This window comes from Falco punctatus (genome assembly GCF_963210335.1).
Source record: "Falco punctatus genome assembly, chromosome: Z".
NCBI lineage: Eukaryota > Metazoa > Chordata > Aves > Falconiformes > Falconidae > Falco > Falco punctatus.
This window is the reverse complement of record NC_137586.1, coordinates 74312411-74330876: the sequence shown is the minus strand read 5'-3', so window position 1 is coordinate 74330876 and position 18466 is coordinate 74312411. Positions and strand designations below refer to the sequence as shown.

Here is an 18466-nt window from a genome sequence, read left to right as displayed (position 1 = left end):
CTAAATTCAGATGTCTCAGACCTTTGTGTGTTGGGCTTTGCTTCTCATACTATCAAAAGAAGTTCAGAATGTTTTAAGTCCTCTTTGTTTCCAGCCTCTCTGCCCTGGCCAAACTTAGTGGGCTGTTACTGCATCACCATCACTTCATTTTGAAGGATCTTTGTTTTCATACTTAGAAGTAAGGAAACAGAATTTCCAGCTAACAGGTTATGAGCACTGTGAATTAAAGGTTTGGCCACCATGGCATAAGTATCTCGCTCATTCAAGATTTTAGCCAATGGACAATATTTAGGGCTTCTTATATTATTAGCATTTCTTAAGCCAAATGCTTAACATTGCTAAAGAACTGAAGTCAACAACAGCAGAATCCAAATGCCCATTCATCAGAGAATGCAAAGCAGTACTGAGGTCCCCACAAGATCCTGCTGCAGTCCCAGAGGCCATGCCAGCTGTCAGTCCAGGACTGCAGGCAGTATTTCTCCTTCCCAAGGCAAGAGGCTGAAGCAGACTCAGCAGGAGCTGCTGCCTGCCCCAGATAGCGATCTCCAAATGATAGAGGCCCTAGCCATGCAACAAGGCACCCAAAATCATGCCACTGCTAACTAACTTCCCTACTATCTCCTATGAGGGGATTTTGCCCCAGTGTTTTGATTTCTTCACTGATTTTGCTAAGAATATCATCAATTTGTTAAAGGACCAGGATGGACAACTACTCATTCAAAAAAGGCCAGCAAACTGGAAGAGCTGGGCATATGTTAGTGCACTTTCTCTAACTTCAGACTTCATGAGTACAAAACCCCTATGTCAATTCAAATATTATTGAATTTACTTGCTGCTTCAAAGAAAGACTATGAAACAAGAAGAAGCAGAGAGGGAAAGCAAGCAAGCATGTAGAAAATAATGACATCTTATAGGCAAGGTATGAATCAACTAGGTCTCCCACTTTACCGGGGGGAAGAGGCAGACCTCCATCTCTGATACAAACTGCAAAATGTTCCCTTTAGTTAGGAAAATAAGTTTTTAACAGAACAAAACAGAAGGGTTTAAATTACAGAGGAAAAGCTCACAAATTCTGGCAAGTTCTGCAAGCCTGTGAGCTAGTTTAGCAACGTCACGTATCCTTAAACTAGAGATTAATTCCTCCAATCGAGCTATATCAATTGTCACTGTTTCCTTACAACTTTTGTACAGACTTCTGTTGATGTCTTCATGGGAAAAACAACCTCCCACCTTAACAAAATCATTATCTATTTCCAAATTATGTGAGCTTATACTATTTCCTCATGGTTTTAGCTCTGTAAGAACAGAGGTAGAAATAAACAGGGATATACAGTAGGAAGAAACCAAAACCTTCATGCTCATTTTCCACCTTCACAATTCTAGGCTCATCCCAAATTTTGTATGGATTCAAACCTGGGCTGCATCAAAAGAAGCATGACTAGCAGGTCAAGGGAAGGTGATTCTCCTCCTCTACTCTGCTCTTGTGAGACCCCACCAGCAGTACTACATCCATCTCTGGGGCCCCTAACATTTGAAGGACATGGACCTGTTGGAGCAAGTTCAGAGGAGGGCCACAGAGACAGTCAGAGGGCTGGAACACCTCTTCTGTGAAGACAGGCTGAGAGAGTTGGGAATGTTCAGCCTGGAGAAGGGACCAGCGAGACCTTATAGCAGCCTTCTAGTACCTAAAGAGGGCCTACAGGAAAGCTGGAGAGGGATTTTTTACAAGGGCTTGTAGTGATAGGACAAGGGATAATGCCTTTAAACTGCAAGAAGGAAGATTTAGATTAGATATTAGGAAGAAATTCTTTACTGTGAGGGTGGTGCAGCACCGGAACAGGCTGTCCAGAGCAGCTGTGGATGCCACATCCCGGGAACTGTTCAAGGCCAGGTTGGATGGGGCTTTGAGCAACCTGGTCTAATGGAAGGTGTCCCTGGTTGTGGCAGCAGGGGCTGGAACTAGATGATCTTTAAGGTCCTTTCCAACCCAAACCATTCTATGATTCTAGGAATCATTTATGTGTAGCAAGTACCTTCTCTTTTCTGTGCTTATATCTCAGGGTTTCTGTAGTCAGTAGGAGCTTTGCTGTTGAATAAGCAGGCCAGGGCTTCACCCACAATTAACTGTAATTATCATTCATATCACCAATGAGCAGCACCAAGAATACGTTCCTGAGATGGGGGTGCAGGGTGAAGTAGGAAGAAAAAGTAACCACATATCTTTCTGGGCAAGTAGTAGTGTTCTCCATTCAGAAAAATCTCATGGTTGTCTATCACACTTGCTCCACAAGACTGCAGCTCCCCCTCAGCTGATAGTCTTCAGGGAAGACGCTCTCCTTGCCAAGTGTGGCATGCCTTCAACTGCAGCTGTCATCGCAGCAGGATCTCAGAAAGTGGCAAAATCTGTTTGCTGGTGAAACTCCTTCAGTGGGCTGAGAAAAAAAAAAGGATTTGGCTGGCACAGTGTTTGAAGGTTTCCTTGCCTTTTCACATGGAAGACGACCACAGGTCTATAAGACTCCCAAGAGCCTGTCGCATTCACAAAATGAAATGATCCATCCACTGACAGCAGAACAGACTAAGGAACAGTTTGGGGGCTCAATCCTTAATCCAAGTGTAATGCTACAAGCATTACTGCTCCTATTTTTGTATGTTTTCCTCGGCACCCACTGAGCAGGAGCTATGTGAGCCTTATTCTTGCACAAGCACGGCTGAAGGGTCATAGAGGGACCAAAAGAGCACCAAGAGGAGCAGCAGGTGAAAAGCGAACAGAACAGATGGTGCAGCAAATCTGAGTGATCTGAGCAGGATCTCATCACCTAACAACCTCTCTTCTCACTCAGATGCCAATGGCTCAATTTAACCTTGCTGAGACTTAGCTGTTCCTCACTCCATATCCTGCAGCCCACTGTGACTCTCCTGGTAACTGCTCACAGTCTTGGTCACTGTCACACAGACATGTGAATTCTATATCATGAACCTTCCACCCATCCACCCCCTGTGCAGGTGCTTCCCATCCCTGAGTTCAGCCCTCGGGAATATAGTCCTGATTTGATTGTCCTCATTTGCAGCTGTAGGATCATCAGAGAATGGTACCAAAATGCATGGGACTCTCTTCTTGCTGAGGAAGGATATGCCTTCCAAGGAACATGTCAGAAAGGAAAGTAAGCTTTCTGCAGCTCATAAACATACCTACAAAGTTGCTGAGCACCTCCAGTTCCAGAAAAGTTAAAAAGTCATAGCACTTGGCAGCACTACACTTTCTTTTTTCTACCTTATGTCTTTCTTGTATAACCCATGAAGGACATGTTCTGCCATGCTCTTCCCAGAAGCTGTATAGCACTAAGTTGTGTATTGGATAACCCTCCACACTGCTTACAACTGAGCAGTATACAGCTGAACCCTGAAAAGATTTTAGGATTTTGAAAGCACTGAATAGCGTAAACATGGAAGACAGAGAAATCCTGCTTGTTCAATTCAGTATTTAGCAAGTGCACCCCTGAAACTTTCTCTCAAAGCCTCAGTGAAATATAACTAATTTTGTTAATGCAGACACTTCTCACTGTGGTCTGCAGCAAAGACCTGAGAGACAAGATGGAAACTGTGCTCGTTTGAAAGCTGTTTCTTCAGGCTGACAAATGAAAGCAAATTTTAGCAGTAGCAGTTCTGATGACTTACAGACTGTTAGATGAACTATCCAATGACCATTGTGTGCCTGCAGGTTTGTGACAAGGCTGAGAGGAACTGCAGGGCCCTAACATGTAAATGTTTTCCCCCTTCGCTTAACACTCTGTGAGCTGCTTTCAGATTTGGTGTTTCACATGCAATGCTGAGCAGCATTTGTAGCTGCTTACATCACTGGTGAAATCTAGCTCACCTGTATCTCTCTCTCAGCACTCCAAACTGCATCCGCCTGTCAGGATTCAGGTAGTAATTGCAAAACTCTCTGCAGCTTATTGGGGGTCTTTTTTGTGTATCTTTGTACCCCTGAATGAACACAACAGTGTGCTCAGTGCACGTATGTGGATTTGTTTCTGGCTATACCCTAAATTTCAAGCGTGGAGAGGGAAAAGGAGTGGAAATGAACTTTCAAGCCTTCATCATGTCACCAGTTTTCAGATGGTTGCTCCCATATAACAATTTCAATGTGCTTTTAAAAATGGCAGAGTTTTGATGGAGGGAAAACGCCATAGTTTTTAAATGTCCTTGAACTGAAATCACAAGCCAAGTCCTGCATTACTGAATTGCTAGAGCATCAGAATCCTCCTGCAGCTAGGATGAATGTAGCCCTGCCTCACCTCTCTTTGAGCTACTAGCAAATCTACATTTACAGTAAATTTGCTGTAATGTGCCTGCTGTAGTGGCCAAAAGTGACCAAATATATATGATCCAATACACATATATGTTAGGAATGCTTCTATATAAAACAGAACTTCCAAAATAAAAACACACCAGCTGGACCAGCTCAAATCCTGCTTTTAAAAACATCAGTGCTCCATTATACTACAAGAAACAATGATTTACTCACTATTCACTCCAGCATTCATTCCTACAATGGCGGAAAGCTCTCCAGAGCAAAAGCATGGAGAAAGTAAATATTTTCAATTGAAATATTTTTTTTCCACTAGCAACAGTGAGAAGATGTGACAAGAATGAAGATCAGGGCAAAATCCATCCTGGATATAAGCCCATGGAAAGCTGTTCAACTACCACTTGTTTGAATTTGGCTCTACCTTCCTTTGAGGCTGTAATGGGTCTGGCATTGAACTTTTCCACACCTTCAGACCCAATCATTCCTTTTTATAAAGCGTCTTCCTACAGCAAAGTCAAAATGAAGGTTGCCAGCTCATTTCTATCACTGCACTGTCACTCATTCCTCGAATGAGGAATGTTGGACCACCACTACGCAGAAAGAAACAGCTGTTGTTACGCAGCCAAACGATCCACCACCAAATTTGCTTAGGAGAGCTTGCTCTAATACCCACTAAGGTGAAGACTCCATTGAGCTCAGTGGTCACTGAACCAGGCCCAAACACCTGTTTTATGAGTCTGGATTGCCCTAGGAATAATGTCACTGCAGCCACTTTCCTGGATGGGTGAATTTTGATTTCTGTTCTTTGGGGAGGCAGAACTTATCCAAATATGCCTCTACATTCATATAATTCTTGTATCATTATCTTTGATAGAAGGTATTTTCTAGCTGAGTCATCAGTCCTTTGGTTCCTGTAGTAAGCCAGAATCTCCTCAGTTCACATTTTGTCTACCAAAATTTAATACAAAAAAACAAACCAAATAAAAAAATAGCTGGAGAAGCAATTTACCATGCTCTGGCTCCAACAACATTTGCCAAGGAATTCAGCATGAGTGGGCAACCCCACGGACAACACTGCTTCCTTATGGGTTTGTCTCTAAAGCTCTTTTCAGAGCTGTGCAAGTCATGTGAAAATATACAGGCTGTGCTCAAACACAGCGATAGAGGTGTGTTACAGCTCTGGAAAACAGCCTTTTTGGAGCTGTGTGGTTTCTGGTCCAGGCTCAGATTTTACCCAGAAACTTCCAGTGGTTCATGAGAGCCCAAAGCCACCCCTGTAGCTCTCTGTCATGGTTTAACCATGGCTGGCAACTAAGCCCCACACAGCCGCTCACTCACTCCCCCCACAGTGGGATGGGGTAGAGGATCAGAAGAGTAAAAGTGAGAAAACTTGTGGGTTCAGGTACAGTTAAATAGGTAAAGCAAAGGCTGCACAAGCCAGCAAAGCAAAGCAAGGAATCCATTCACCACTTCCCTTGGGCAGGCAGGTGTTTGGCCATACCCAGGGAAGCCGGGCTCTGTCACGCATAATCATTACTTGGGAAGACAAACACCACCACTCTAAATGTCCCCCCCTTCCTTCCTTCTTCTTACCCCATCTTACATACTCAGCAGGACATCATATGGAATGGAATAAGGGGTTGATACTGTCCTGGTTTCAGCTGGGATAGAGTTAATTTTCTTAGTAGCTGGTACAGTGCTGGGTTTTGGATTTGGTGTGAGAACAGTGTTGATAACACACTGATGGGTTTGGTTGTTGTTGGGTGATGTTTACACTAAGTCAAGAATTTTTCAGTTTCTCAGGCCCTGCCAGTCAGAGCGCTGGAGGGGCACAAGAAATTGGGAGGGGACACAGCCAGGGCAGTTGACTTGAACCACCCAAAGAGGTATTCCATACCGTGGGATGTCATGCTTGGTATATAAACTGGGGGGGGTTGGCTGGTGCTGCTGATTGCTGCTGGGGGGCTGGCTGGGTGTCAGTCAGCAGGTGGTGAGCAGTTGTACTGTGCATCACTTGTTTTCTCTTCTCCCTTCCCTTTCCCTTCTCCCTCCTTTTCATTGTAACTGTTATTGTTATTATTATTATTACTGTTCTTTCGGGTATATTTTATTTTAATTATTAAACTGTTTTTATCTCAACCCTTGAGTTTTCCATACCTTTCTGATTCTCCTCCCCACCTCTCTGGGTCGAGGGGGAGCGAGTGATTGGTTGTGTGGCACTTGGTTACAGGCAGAGGTTAAGCCATGACACCCTCAGTGTGGGGCTGAAGCACAGTAACGGGATCACGCCTCCAAGAAACAAGATGTCTTGCTCCATTTCTCTCAATCCCACATCTCTCATAAGTGCTAGAAACACACGTCCACTTTTAATGACTGCAGGCTATGTTTCATACAGAAGCTGGCATTCCCACTCAGAGCAAGCTATGGGGGGTTGACAACAGCATCATGGCTTTCCAGAGCAAGCGCAATGTGTCCCTGGCTTGCTTTTGCCAGAACTGGGTCTTGCATTAACCAAGCAGGGATTCTCAGGTACCTCTAGTACTCGATGCAGAGCTTCTGCTATAAAAGCTGGTCTGAAGAGGAGGCAAAAATGACAGTGACAGGGACCTCTGCACCCAGCTAACACCTTAATAGTTAAACAGCTCTGCTGAAACAGTGCCAGGGTACAGCCCAGGTATTCACAGCACCTCCACAAGCCTTTAGTGAATACAACCATCAACACCAACATCAGCATAAATAGGGGTGACACCAGTGTACACTGCTATACCATGCAACCAATGGGAGAGCTCAGAGGAGTACCTGAGAAGATGCCTGTCCATTAGTATTAGTAAAACATGACAGGGAGTTTTACTGTAGCCTCAAGTCAGTCTTGGCCATCTCTCATGTTTTACTAGCTCTGTATTCAGGAAAGGACATGCTTCAGAGAAAGAATACATTTTCTGGTGAATCATTCTGAAAAGTATATCAACAATAAGATTTTAAAATGCTGAGTGTTTAAGAAAAGCCTAACTTTTACTTAGCTACCAGGGTGTTTAAAAAAAGCCTAACTTTTACTTAGCTACCAGGGTGTTTAAAAAAAGCCTAATTTTTACTTAGCTACCAGGGAACTTATGTATCATGGCTTGTTTATTTTGTGTTGTTTATTAAAATTTACTCAAAAAATTGCATCTTTCTTCACACCATTTCTCATGATCATCTGAATATAAAACTCTATCAAAGATGCTAGCATTTGCCTCTGCTTGCAGTTCATATTCATTCTTTAATGGAGAAATCACACCACACATTTAGAAAATCTGTAAAACATGTAATTTCCCGAGTGTACGATGAAGTGTGTGTACCCTCTCTAATTTTAGAATTACAATGAGAAGAACGAAGTACACACAGCCTGAAGGCAAGATGCTTTCCCTGGTCTTTCATTTTCCTAGAAATTCTATGAAGAGAAAGTCTGCACATAATTTACTAAAAAGAAAACAGGAATATTACCTTTTACTTGTGCACAAATTACGAAGAACAGACTTTCCCATCTTCTTAGTGGAAAACCAATGCCTTCAATTCCAGCGCAGACAACTTAACTATACCATGCTATTCCTCAGAAGTAAAAGCAAGCAGCTTCTGTCAATGAAAGACTTGACTTTGCCAGACTTAGTTGGTACTTTTTACTTGTAGGATTCCTCTCACTTCTGGGCTTTTGTAAACTAAGGGACATTGAAATACTGCAACTATGGCAGTACTGAAAACATGCATTATTTAGCTAAATAGTACCAGTGAAACCACACTATTAACCATCTACATAAAACAGAGGGGTTGTTTTCTGTTGAAAATTAGAACAATTACAGCAACTCAGCATTTCTGTGTGGGGATGAAATTCTACTTTCTGTATTAGCACATAACTGTTTAGGTTTTGTCTTTTTTTTTTTGTTAACACAGAGATGGTTTTGAATGTTAAATGATTTTCCAAGGACTTAATTCTCAGCAAGAAAAACATTCCAAAACTGTCTTTACAGTACACTTGTTGAAATATCAACAATTACCATTAAACTATTGGTATCAAATTGAGGTCCCATCCTGCAGTTGCTTTTTTAAATCTTAACAAAAACTTGGAGAAAAGAGTTGCAAGAAAGAACAGACTTGGAAAAAAAAATACAAGAAACAAAGACAGATTATTCCATGAACAGGCTTGCATCCAACTGTGCATAACAGATTACATGCAGCTGAGTCCCTAATAAAGTTCCTTGACAAGACTTCGACATGCTGTAATAAAAACAGTAATATGAAAGCTGTCCTAGAGATGAGCCAGTAAAAGCAAGGATTTGCATTCAAATATAAGCCAGTCAGAACTACTGGGTAACATGCTGTAGTCAACAGCGAGTGGATAAAAAAATTAGAAATGCTCCACCCAACTATGCAACAATTTTTCTGCTATCCCTGAAAACATATCTAGCTGTTGCCTCTAACAATACAATTGATCAATTCAAATGATCCTAAAATTTAAACCAAGGTTTAGAACAGATTACATTTTAAGATCACTGAGGTTCCCTGAAAGTGCCTAAAGGTCTGAGTTCAGTGGGACTGGAGCTACAGAGGCTTAAGCATATGTACATGGAAAAGGTCCCTTTGGCCTTGACTGGCTCAGTCAACCCAGGCCCCAGTTCTTAGAGGCATTTAGGTAATCAAAAGGATGGATGAGTGCTGAGTGGGACTTTCAGAGGTCTTTGTAGGCATGTAAACATTCATAAAATCTGACCCCAAGTGTTTAAAAAAAACTGTCAAATTTTAGACATGCAAGTTCCAAAGCTTTGGCTAAAAAACCTAAATTTGTGTTCTCAAGTAAGCACAGCTCTTACTAACATCAGTGCAAGATTTGGCACATACAACATGGAGATTTAAGGATGGTGCATGATTAAGAAACAGAAAGAAAGCCCAGAATATTCATGTTTTACATGTAGAGGTACTGGTGGCTGGCACACAAAAGACTGCTTCAGTAGAAGAGCTCTACCTATCATGGAGGACTCAAGAGTCTTAAGAGCCCTCACTTACTTCCTCTTGGAAATTCAAGAACAGAAATGTAGCCTTTGGACAACAGGAGTTCAGAACAACATGCTACTTACACTGCTGAATGTTTGGCAGAGCAGATAAAAATAAGACTATTATGCGACTGAAGCAGGTGCGTAAGAAAAACCATTAATACATTGTTGCATATATCGTTACATTACACATCTTCATTAAAGTCTGTTCTTGCTATGCTTTATTAATACTGGACCTGTTGCACCAAAGACATGAGGAAACTCCTTCCAAAATTACCCATTTCTGCTCATACTTGTTCATTTCATGATTAGAGTGAGAAATGGCCCTAGATAAAATGCATGCTATTAAAACCAGCTGAATGAAAGTAATTACAGGCAGGATAGCAATTTATCTTAAGGTACACACCTCAAAAGCACACCACTAACCTCCTTCAAGAAATGCATCCAGATAAACTTAAGTGTCTCCAAAGATAACAGAAAAAAAGCTTAAAAAATACAAATCTTTCCATCTGTGGTCCTCCAGACCCTCTCTTCTCTTGCCAATTAAAAGACAGACAACAAACCAAAATATTTCTTAACACAGTAGGTTTCAAAGATACCAGAAGATATGTTACAATATCAACTTGACAGTCTTTCCAACTAATCCTTCCTTGTCATTGCTTTTATTCCAGCCCTTGAATATAGTACAGCCATTGATCACTGCAAAACTAAAAAAGAAAAAAAGCTATCTTTAGCCCATACACATAAGCTGAATTGCCATATCCTATTGTCATTCTAGGGACACTGACCTAAATATCTAATTTCTTCTCTCTCCAGATATGAATAACCTATTGGCAATTAAGAACAAACACTGGAAAACATGTCAACAATAACTGAAGATCATAGTCTAGGTAACACAGAGCTTTCTAACACATGTAATTACTAATCTAATTTTTGCAAACATTCCTGCAAGGATGTGCACACATTAGATACCCATTCATCCAACTGTGTCATGGAGTGAATTTGCATTTGAAGCCAAACAGGTCTCTTACATGTAACTGTTTGTGCCAATTCAGCAGATATCTGGACATGTCTTGTTTAGAAGAATAAACCAGAACCTAGAGGTGCTATTTTGGAATTACACTGCAAAATGACATAGGCTCTTTTGAGAAACCAATTAGAAATTAGAAACCAAACATAAAGGAGAAAGGGCAAAAAAGAACATGCTGATATTAATACAGAGGCTAAATGTATTGAACTGCACTGACCAGCTTCCTTGAATTTCTGCTGATGTTTTTCCAAAAGGACTTCTTTGGCAATGCACTTGGACAGCTTCATCTCTCCTCTCAGAAAGAGCTGCTCCAGTCAGAGCTGCTGATTGTTTGCTATTATGGTGAGTCCAAAAAAAAAAGCATCTGTATTGTGTATTCTTGTATTAATGCCTTGCACCATTCTTTAGGTGTCTGCAAACATGGCTGGCTTCTTCAAGTTGCAAACCATTACAAGTGAAAGAGAGCTGGGGGGGTGGGGGTGGGGGAAGAAGGCTCTGTGTGTGTGTGCGTGCACACGCACCAGTGAAAATTACTAACACCAAACTCAACAGTAATGTTGGTACCTCTCTCTGGATAGCACTTACTCTGACTTTGCTGAGGCAAGATGTCCTTTCACCCTGCACTATCCATACTCAGCAACCTGAGAAAGAAGCCAGAGGGACAATTCCTCCCTGCCTTACACCAGACCTAAGCCTTGAGCTGATTTTTCTCCCCTGTTTCACACTGACAGCATTTCACCTTTACCCGCATGCATCTCAAGAGCCACTGCCCCATGTGTAAGGCAGGAGAAAACAAGATCCACCAGATTTGAAGGGCAGCACCTGTCATTGTTGTCTCCATCCCTTCCACCTGCCAAACAGCAAGTAAAAGGTGCATGCTGGCACCAAAGAGAAGGATGGGAGTGCAAATTGAATATTATCACTGAAATCACTGAAGAAGTAGCAGTGTCCCTGCTATGCTTAGTGGTAGACTTGGCAGTGTTAGGTTTACAGTTGGACTCTATGATCTTAAAGGTCTTTTCTAACCTAAATGATTCTATAATTCTTTGAATCTGCGTTAAGCTTCCTAACACCACTGATGCTGACAGTTCAGTCTACGGTTTCAATAGTATTTGTCTACTGAGATTACATTGAAGGGTCAGATCAAGCTGGTACCTCCAGCCAGAGTCCCATTACAGGGACACTACAGCCAACAACAATGCCACAAACCCGCCCTTAGCAAAGCAGACACCTATGTGGGGACTTTTCTGCTGTCAAATGGAAGGGTAGATTTCACTTAGTGACCTGCAGGGACATAACATGCCCCTGTCCCGGATAGACAAAAGGTTGGAGACACCTTTCTGTAGTGATAGGAAAAGAAATGCTGCCATACCCAACAGATGAACACACTTAGTCTTGCAGGACAGACATATATGTTCCTCCTTATGTCATCTATAATACTGAAAAACTAACCTCTCTGCAATCATATTTTCAAATTCAACCATTTTGCTAGAGTAGAAACTTAAGTGCTGAAATGCTGCTTCTGGCAGGGTGCAATAGCTAGCACTTCTGTAACCATGCCTGTTTGTAACCAGATTACAACGGCCAATGCCCATGAAAACAATGGCACTCAAAGAAAGCACTCAAAGGCTTTAAAAACACAGAGGACACCTGAGAAGTTAGAGCATCCCAAATTATATTCACAAAGGACAAGCTCCACATTACCAGCTTCATAAAGCCCAGCAGCAGCAGGAGACAAAACTGAACAGCTCTGTTCCCTCTTTAAACATCTTTTATGTCACTGCTTTTAGATCAGTTAAAAACGTAAAGTATGGTCCTCAGTTTGGCCTTTGAAGGTGTGGCCTCATTTGTTAAACTCAGGTTTCATTTCAAGCTACACACCAACATCACACTACAGTGGAGTCTAACCGTACAGTTGCTAAAGCAAGCAAATCACTCAGGGATGTCAGGGCAAATTTAACCTACTTACTGCCTGCCAGATTGGAACAAACAGACATAGGAATACTTCTGAAACAGATATGAACAAAAATAAAACCTCGCAGAGCATTTTAAAAAGCTTGTGTTTGGAATAGCTGTGCAGCACAAGAATAAATCTGCCAAAGACAAAAAAGCAAGAAATTTAAAAACCCTTGGCTGTACACTTTTGAAAGACGACATAGGGAAAGGGCAGTCAAAAGAGTCCTTTCTCTGCAGCACAGCTGTACAAATGAAACATTTCATAGCTAAGAGCACTGTTTGGTAACTAGCCATTAAAAAAGATAGTTCTTCAAAGGTAAGGCTCTAATTGTTCACATTTAGAGTCCAATACAATGCATAGAACAAGAAGGGCAGGGGAGAAGGGGAAGGAGAGCAGTATCTGGAACAAATACATCATTTGGCAGGCAGCATTGCTTCTCTGCCAGCAGCTAGAAGTGATCTTTGAGCCAACCCTGTGAAGACACAAGACATGCAGAAGAAACCCTCTCTCCCATTGTCCTCCAATGCATGGAGACTGTTCAGGCCGGCAGCAAGGGGTGATAGCAGGAGACGGCACCACAGACTACCTTGTCAGTAGGCAGGGATTGCTCGGTGAGGCTGACTGCTTACCTGGGTGGTTGCAAGTGTGGGGTGTTTGTCAAGCAACATAACGCAAATCTGAACTATGGCCACAGCTGTGCAATATTCAATGTTGAGCTCATCTAGAGCAGTATCATTCAGAGCTCCCTGTTTTGGTGTCATTCTCTATTTATTGGTTTCACACCTTAGAAATGACCAGCTCACTACCTGTGGAATGTTTTTTATGCCAATAATGTATGTCTATGACACCAGCAGATGACATTACAAAAAGACTGATTTAAGAAATGAATGTCAGCAAAAAGCCCCCAAAAACATAACACAGATATATTTTAAACAAACATCCATGAAGAACACAAGTGGCAATGTTATCACTGAACTGAACTGTTCAGTGAAACAAAGCGACACTGTCACCTGCCTCTGCTTTAACAAGTGCTTCCGCAGAAAGTTAAAAACTAATGTTAATAACTGCTATTAAGAAATTCACTCTTTAGCCAACTGCCTAACTCAAATACTCACTGCCAGGTTCAGCAAGGCTCACATATGTCTGCAACTTTCTTAATGCTTCCTCATAGCATCTGACTGCCTCAACAAGGCTAATAGTTCTATCATTAGACATAAAGGCATGGAAAATATGTGAGATGTCTAAACCCATCCAGAGGGACTGGTGGAAGGTGAGGTGAAGGTTTCATGCCTGGCTCAACTTCGTCTGCTCCATCCAGTTCCTGCACCTTCATGGCACATGCTGCTGCTGTGTATGTTACACCTAAGAGGGATTCCCAGTTGCCAGTAATATGCCAGATCCTGAATGATGCACAATCACAGATAATCACAGAATGGTCAGGGTGGGAAGGGACCTCTGGAGATCATCTAGTCCAAGACCCTGCTAAAGCAGGTTCACCTGGAGCAGGGTGCACACAGTCGCGTCCAGTAGGGTTTTGAATGTCTCCAGAGAAGGAGACCCCACAGCCTCTGGGCAGCCATTCCAGTGCTCTGTTCCCTCAAAGTTTTTTCCTCAGGTTCAGAGGGAACACCCTGTGCTGCAGTTTGTGCCCGTCACCCCTTGCCCTGTCACTGGGCACCACTGAAAGGAGCCTGGCCCCATCCTCTTGGCACCTGCCCTTGAGATATTTGCATGCATGGACAAGATCCCCTCTCAGCCTTTGCTTCTCCAGGCTGAACAGGCCCAGCTCTCTCATTCCTCATCATCTTTGTAGCCCTGCACTGGACCCTCTCCAGTAGTTCCCTGTCTCTCTCAAACTGGGGAGCCCTGAACTGGGCACAGCACTCCAGATGGGGCCTCACCAGGGCAGGGTAGAGGGGAAGGATCACCTTCCTCGACCTGCTGGCCATGGTCCTCCTAAAGCCCCCCAGGATCACACTGTCCTTCTTGGCCAGTAGTTTCCTGGATTCTCCTTCTCGCCCTTTTTGAAGACTGGAGTGACATTGGCTTTCCTCCAGTCCTCAGGCACCTCTCCTGCCCTCCATGACTTTTCAAAGATGATGGAGAGTGGCTTGGCAATAACATCTGCCAGGTCCCCCAGCACTCGGGGGTGCACCCCATCAGGGCCCATGGATCTGTGGGTGTCAGGTTTGCTCAAGTGATCTTTAACCTGATCCTCCTTGACCAAGGGAAGGTTTTCCTTTCTCCAGACCTTATCTCTTGCTTCCAGCATCTGGGAAACCAGAGGGCCAGCTCTGGCAGTGAAGACTGAAGCAAAGGCGGCATTCAGTAACTCTGCCTCCTGTGTGTCCTTTGCCACCAGGGCACCCACCTCATTCAGCAGCAGGCCCACATTTTCCCTTGTCATCCTTTTCCCGGTGACATATACTTGAAGAAGCCCTCCTGTTGTCCTTCACATATCTCACCAGTTTTAATTCCAAATAGACTTTAGCCTTCCTTATCGCCTACCTGCATGTTCTAACAATGTTCCTGTATTCCACCCAAGTGGTCTGTCCCTTCTACCATGTCCTGTAAACTTCCTTCTTCTGTCTGAGTTTTGCCAGGAGCTCCTTGCTGATCCATGCAGGCCTTCTGCCCCCTTTGCTCCATTTCCTACTCATGGGGATGCACCAATCTTGAGCTTGGAGGAAGAGATGCCTGAATATTAGCGAGCCCTCTTGGACCCTCCTACCTTTGTGGGTCCTAACCCATGGGATTCTCCCAAGCTGGTCCTTGAAGAGGCCAGAGGTAGCTCTGCTAAAGTTCAGGGTTGCAGTCCTACTTACTGGCCTGCTTCCTCCATACAGGATCCTGAACTCCATCATCTTGTGGTCACTGCAGCCAAGGCTGCCCCCAGCCTTCACACCACCAACCAGCCCTTGTTTGTTTGTTAGTACAGGGTCTGGAAGCACACCTTGCCTCGTTGGCTCCTCCACCACCTGCAGCAAAAAGTTATTATCAATGCCCTGCAGGAACCTCCCGAGCTGTGTGCGCCCAGCTGTGCTGTCTTTCCAGCACATATCAGGGTGGCTGAAGTCCCCCCCGAGAGCCAGGGCCTGTGATGGTGAGGGTACCTCCAGCTGTCTGTAGGAGGCCTCGTCGACTCCCTCTTCTGATCAGGTGGCCTGTAGTGAGGACCCCCAACAGCGTCACCCATGTTGGCCGGCCCCTGAATTCTTACCCGTAAGCTCTCGACTCATTCTTCATCCACCCCTAGGCAGAACCTGACACATCCCAGTTGCTCCCTCACATACAGAGCTACTCTGCCACCTCGCCTTGCTGGCCTGGCTTTGCTGGAAAGCACACAGCCATCCATGCCAGCATTCCAGCCACACGAGCTACCCCACCATGTCTCTGTAACTGCAGTGAGATCGTGGCCCTGCGACCGCACACAGATCTCTGATCCTTCCTGTTTATCCCCACGCTGCCGGCCTTGGGGTACCGGCATTTCAGAGAGCTGGTGGAGCACACGGGTTTCCCAGGAGCGCTGCAAGTGGTTCCACCATAGCCACACACCCCTTTGAGGTGGTTTGCCTTCTGATTCTCATCTTGGGATGCAGCTAAGGAACATTTATCACCGCTCTAGTTGGTCTGGCTTGTAGAGGACTGAAGCTGGGTTCATTAACATTGATAACATACAGCTGTGGGCTGGCTTCAGGGGCGGTGGGTTGGCTGATGTAGGTAAGGCGCAGCTGTGGCTGGTTCTGGGAAGTGGTTGGTTGGGCAGCCAGTGAAGGGAGAGCAGCCGAGGAAGACAGAGGAGGACGTAGAGAAAAGAGAGAGAGCAGGCCCAGGATGAGGAGAGAGTAGGACAAGGCAGCAGAGGAACTGGCATGAAGAGTGTGTTGGTATAAGATGGTAAAAGACCTTGTTGCAGCTGGCTAGTTTGGAGAGTGCTGCGACATGGCTTATTTCCCAGTCGGATGCAATGACATGAGCATTGCCACTTTGGATCCCAACCCCCAAGTCCTTTCAGTTAAAACAACTTACTTTATTTTCCTCACACTTCCCCATTCAAGCCACACTAAACTCCTTTGTCACTGAGGCTAACCTAAGCAAGACTTATCTCACTAGTGTGATAGTCTGCACAGTCTTGAAACCTTGGTCAGGGTGCAGGAGCTAAAGTAGTGTATGCTTTCCATGCCACGCAGCAGAGAGGGAGAAGTTGGGAGCATTCTTGTTGAGCAGTTCATGCACAAATGCCTGTAAAATTAAATTCACAATGCTAGTAAATCTCAAACCACCGTTACCACAGAAAATCAAGGATTGCCCTTTATGGCAGTTTCTAGACAATCTTCTTTGTTAACTGTGAAGAAGCTGGCAACCAGACAGGCCACGGTTTTCATTTACAGCAACAAAAGTTCCTGAAAAACTGCTCTCCCTAGCAGTCTGCAGCTTCCCACTCTCAGCCCACTCAATCTCCACCATGCACTGCAGAGACCTCTACATACACAAAACAAACCAGAATAAAACAGGATTTTGTCAGAACAAACACTGTGTCTTGCCCCAGGGTATGCACGGTCATTCTTTCTGTCTGCCCAGGTTACGCTGTGCTCCCCTAGCATAACGAGCAAATCCCATAAGGAAAAGCAAAAACCCTTTCCATTTCTGTCAGCAAAATGCAGGCATATAGTTTTGCAGAGGCAAGCCTTGTGGCTTGCATACTGCAGATACAGTGGTACACACGAGGTCCACATGAACCACACATGATGAGCATCAGGCAGCACCAATATTGCCAGTTTTTTCTCTTTTTGCTGCCTAGTTGTATCCCTTTCTCCTCAAGGTATCACTGGCTAAGGTATCAGCCCCCAAAAGACATTGTTGAATATTGGTCCCTCCACTTACCAGAAAATAATACTGCTTTGATCCTGCCTGTGGGAAAAGGTACTTTGTGTCTCACTTCTACCACACTCCCAGCACTTGCTGATGTGACAGCCAAGAAAGCAACAGCAGCAGGTCACTGCTGAAGTGCCAGGACAGGTCATGGTGCTGGCCCGGTGCAGGCTGGTTTCCAACAGCTCGGTCATGTGTGTCCCTTTACCCTTGTTATTGCACATGTGCCCTCGGCAACACAGCTTAAGAGCATGAACTCAGTGGGGCCCACCCTGCTCCTGACCTTGGGCATCACCTAGAAGCCAACCAGGGTGGCTCAGGCACTCATTAAGATCACAAACATTCCTCCACCGTCTTTCTTGAGTACACTCTTCCCCTCCACTTGGAGATGTGCAGATTTCATTAGGGCTGCAGCACATGACACTCCTTAGTGGAGTCATGCATTTACCAACACATTGCTCATTTTTGCCCACCTCTGCGACTGAGAGAGCCTCTCACACATACTTCCCCCTCAACACAACTTCAGAGCAGGACCTAGCTGCTCTTGGTGGTACAGGTAGGAGGGTGGAGGTTATTCTCCCCATTTTGTGCCCCTCTGACCTGTTAGACCACCTGACCTGTGGTCCCCGCTACTCAGGGACCAGATCATTGGTTTTGCACTCTGGAAACAACCCTGACTTTGGAGTGATGGGGTTGCAGTGGCAAACAGGCTGTTTTGCTTTAATTATAAGCCTAACACTACTGGGCTAGCTGAAAATCCAACGATATGATTAGGATAAAAGCCTAAGGAACAGAAGTCTTGTGCTTGCATCCAGCCTTGGGGAAGGTGGTCTGTTCACACATAAACCTTTCCAAACTCTGGGCAGCAGGATTGCACAGCTTGAGCCCAAAGCTGCGATGTCCTTTCATCCTCTGGAGCTCATCCCTCCACAAGCAAGAAGAAAAATCACTGTTGCTGTCAGCACTCTCAGGAAGAGCAAGGCAATCCCAGCCCCAGAGGTGTTTCTCATTTTAGAGCGCAGTCAGGAGCTCGGTGGTCTCCAACTGCACATAATGCCTGTTAGCAATAAAACACCCTTTAGCCCAGCCCAGGTCTCTCTGACTCAGTTTCTCCTGTAAAATGGGAGCTACATTTCTGTAGGGCAAAGGGTAGCACACTGGATAGCCTGTGTGGCTCTCCTTGGGGTCTTCGGGTGCAGCTGGATGGAAAGCAAACAAGGCAAAGGCTGACCGCCCCATTTTGGAGGGAACTGTATTCTCCTGCCTAGAGA

General features: G+C 44.4%; 1 protein-coding gene across 2 annotated transcripts in view; it reads right to left on the bottom strand.

Annotated features, from left to right (window-relative positions):
* KIAA1958 overlaps window positions 1-18466 on the bottom strand; it is a 74502-nt gene that overhangs the window by 37740 nt on the left and 18296 nt on the right. The window contains exon 1 of one of the 2 annotated variants that reach the window (XM_080371014.1): window positions 7796-17389. The exons of the other annotated variant lie outside the window; for it this stretch is intronic. The gene's annotated coding sequence lies outside the window, so the exon portion shown is untranslated. Of the gene's footprint in view, window positions 1-7795; window positions 17390-18466 lie in introns of those variants that run through there. 2 annotated transcript variants of the gene reach the window in all.